This window comes from Schistocerca americana, unplaced genomic scaffold (assembly GCF_021461395.2).
Source record: "Schistocerca americana isolate TAMUIC-IGC-003095 unplaced genomic scaffold, iqSchAmer2.1 HiC_scaffold_229, whole genome shotgun sequence".
Taxonomy (NCBI): Eukaryota; Metazoa; Arthropoda; class Insecta; order Orthoptera; family Acrididae; genus Schistocerca; species Schistocerca americana.
In genome coordinates, this window is record NW_025725938.1 from 262501 (window position 1) to 265727 (window position 3227).

At 56.3% G+C, this 3227-nt stretch overlaps 3 non-coding genes across 3 annotated transcripts in view; all 3 read right to left on the bottom strand.

The window, feature by feature from the left end:
- LOC124575288 overlaps positions 1 to 306 on the bottom strand; it is a 4222-nt gene extending 3916 nt beyond the window's left edge. The window contains exon 1 of the ribosomal RNA XR_006972398.1: positions 1 to 306. This exon is cut by the window's left edge and continues 3916 nt beyond it. This is a non-coding gene — a ribosomal RNA (large subunit ribosomal RNA).
- Positions 307 to 494: 188 nt separating this feature from the next.
- Positions 495 to 649, bottom strand: LOC124575259. The gene has a single exon (XR_006972371.1). It is a non-coding gene; the product is annotated as a 5.8S ribosomal RNA (ribosomal RNA).
- A 351-nt stretch (positions 650 to 1000) lies between these two features.
- LOC124575275 lies at positions 1001 to 2910 on the bottom strand. The gene has a single exon (XR_006972386.1). It is a non-coding gene; the product is annotated as a small subunit ribosomal RNA (ribosomal RNA).
- Positions 2911 to 3227: the final 317 nt, after the last annotated feature.

A 3227-nucleotide genomic window follows, 5' to 3' on the forward strand; every position in this document is an offset into this window, starting at 1 on the left:
TGGAGCTGCACTCTCAAGCAACCCGACTCGAAGGAGAGGTCCCGCCGACGCTCGCACCGGCCGCTACGGGCCTGGCACCCTCTACGGGCCGTGGCCTCATTCAAGTTGGACTTGGGCTCGGCGCGAGGCGTCGGGGTAGTGGACCCTCCCAAACACCACATGCCACGACAGGCGGCAGCCTGCGGGGTTCGGTGCTGGACTCTTCCCTGTTCGCTCGCCGCTACTGGGGGAATCCTTGTTAGTTTCTTTTCCTCCGCTTAGTAATATGCTTAAATTCAGCGGGTAGTCTCGCCTGCTCTGAGGTCGTTGTACGAGGTGTCGCACGCCACACCGCCAGCCGGCTGTGCACGCTACCGAGTAAGTACCGGTATGCGAACCGCCAGGCGACGGGCGCGCATCGCACGTTTCAGGAGGCGCGGCCGGCCCCACAGGCGGCCGCGACGCTCCCAGGTCTGCGAAGCGGGGCAAACGCCGCGCGCTTCAGTATACGTAGCCGACCCTCAGCCAGACGTGGCCCGGGAACGGAATCCATGGACCGCAATGTGCGTTCGAAACGTCGATGTTCATGTGTCCTGCAGTTCACATGTCGACGCGCAATTTGCTGCGTTCTTCATCGACCCACGAGCCGAGTGATCCACCGTCCTGGGTGATCTTTTCTTAGTTTCCACTGTCTCTTTCAAGACAGTTGCATAGGCGGGACGTAGGCGTGTGGCGGCCCCTGTTCAAGCGTTCTGTGTCCAACGGCCTCACGGCCGATGGGCGTCGTACGGCTCCACACCGGAGCGGACAGGCAGTCGGGCGAAAGTCATTCAAAACCGGCGCCAGGCGCCAGGTGCCGCAGGCCAGCCGCTCCAGCGCTTCAGCGCTCGTACCACACAACATTGGCGTTAGTTTTGAGAAGCACGCGTGGTTCCGCACGCGGCGCACGGCTACTGCGAGCCGTACAGGTAGCGTGTTGCGCGACACGACACGCACATCGAACGACATGCAGTCTAGTCGGTAATGATCCTTCCGCAGGTTCACCTACGGAAACCTTGTTACGACTTTTACTTCCTCTAAATGATCAAGTTTGGTCATCTTTCCGGTAGCATCGGCAACGACAGAGTCAATGCCGCGTACCAGTCCGAAGACCTCACTAAATCATTCAATCGGTAGTAGCGACGGGCGGTGTGTACAAAGGGCAGGGACGTAATCAACGCGAGCTTATGACTCGCGCTTACTGGGAATTCCTCGTTCATGGGGAACAATTGCAAGCCCCAATCCCTAGCACGAAGGAGGTTCAGCGGGTTACCCCGACCTTTCGGCCTAGGAAGACACGCTGATTCCTTCAGTGTAGCGCGCGTGCGGCCCAGAACATCTAAGGGCATCACAGACCTGTTATTGCTCAATCTCGTGCGGCTAGAAGCCGCCTGTCCCTCTAAGAAGAAAAGTAATCGCTGACAGCACGAAGGATGTCACGCGACTAGTTAGCAGGCTAGAGTCTCGTTCGTTATCGGAATTAACCAGACAAATCGCTCCACCAACTAAGAACGGCCATGCACCACCACCCACCGAATCAAGAAAGAGCTATCAATCTGTCAATCCTTCCGGTGTCCGGGCCTGGTGAGGTTTCCCGTGTTGAGTCAAATTAAGCCGCAGGCTCCACTCCTGGTGGTGCCCTTCCGTCAATTCCTTTAAGTTTCAGCTTTGCAACCATACTTCCCCCGGAACCCAAAAGCTTTGGTTTCCCGGAGGCTGCCCGCCGAGTCATCGGAGGAACTGCGGCGGATCGCTGGCTGGCATCGTTTATGGTTAGAACTAGGGCGGTATCTGATCGCCTTCGAACCTCTAACTTTCGTTCTTGATTAATGAAAACATACTTGGCAAATGCTTTCGCTTCTGTTCGTCTTGCGACGATCCAAGAATTTCACCTCTAACGTCGCAATACGAATGCCCCCGCCTGTCCCTATTAATCATTACCTCGGGTTCCGAAAACCAACAAAATAGAACCGAGGTCCTATTCCATTATTCCATGCACACAGTATTCAGGCGGGCTTGCCTGCTTTAAGCACTCTAATTTGTTCAAAGTAAACGTGCCGGCCCACCGAGACACTCACTCAAGAGCACCCTGGTAGGATTGCAACGGGGTCCGCCTCGGGACGCACGAGCACGCACGAGGCGCGTCGCACGCCTTCGGCTCGCCCCACCGGCAGGACGTCCCACGATACATGCCAGTTAAACACCGACGGGCGGTGAACCAACAGCGTGGGACACAAATCCAACTACGAGCTTTTTAACCGCAACAACTTTAATATACGCTATTGGAGCTGGAATTACCGCGGCTGCTGGCACCAGACTTGCCCTCCAATAGATACTCGTTAAAGGATTTAAAGTGTACTCATTCCGATTACGGGGCCTCGGATGAGTCCCGTATCGTTATTTTTCGTCACTACCTCCCCGTGCCGGGAGTGGGTAATTTGCGCGCCTGCTGCCTTCCTTGGATGTGGTAGCCGTTTCTCAGGCTCCCTCTCCGGAATCGAACCCTGATTCCCCGTTACCCGTTACAACCATGGTAGGCGCAGAACCTACCATCGACAGTTGATAAGGCAGACATTTGAAAGATGCGTCGCCGGTACGAGGACCGTGCGATCAGCCCAAAGTTATTCAGAGTCACCAAGGCAAACGGACCGGACGAGCCGACCGATTGGTTTTGATCTAATAAAAGCGTCCCTTCCATCTCTGGTCGGGACTCTGTTTGCATGTATTAGCTCTAGAATTACCACAGTTATCCAAGTAACGTGGGTACGATCTAAGGAACCATAACTGATTTAATGAGCCATTCGCGGTTTCACCTTAATGCGGCTTGTACTGAGACATGCATGGCTTAATCTTTGAGACAAGCATATGACTACTGGCAGGATCAACCAGGGAGCTGCGTCAACTAGAGCTGAGCAGCCGGCCGCCCGGGAGTGTGTCCCGGGGGCCCGCGCGAACACGCAAGCGTCCGCTCAATTATTCTGCAAACAGGAGGAGGCTGAGCTCCCCTGCACAATACACCTCGAAACCCTCTCAGGTCCCGGCGGCGCGCAGCGCCGTCCTAAGTACTTGGTCGGGTTCGAGAGAGGCGCAATCGCCCGGAGTTTGGCGAGTAGACGCTTTAGGTGCGACCACCCGTGCTCCCAACTGAGCTTGCCGCTGCCGACAGAGGCCCGGGAGCGTGCTGTCGTGGCATTGCCGGCGGGAGACAA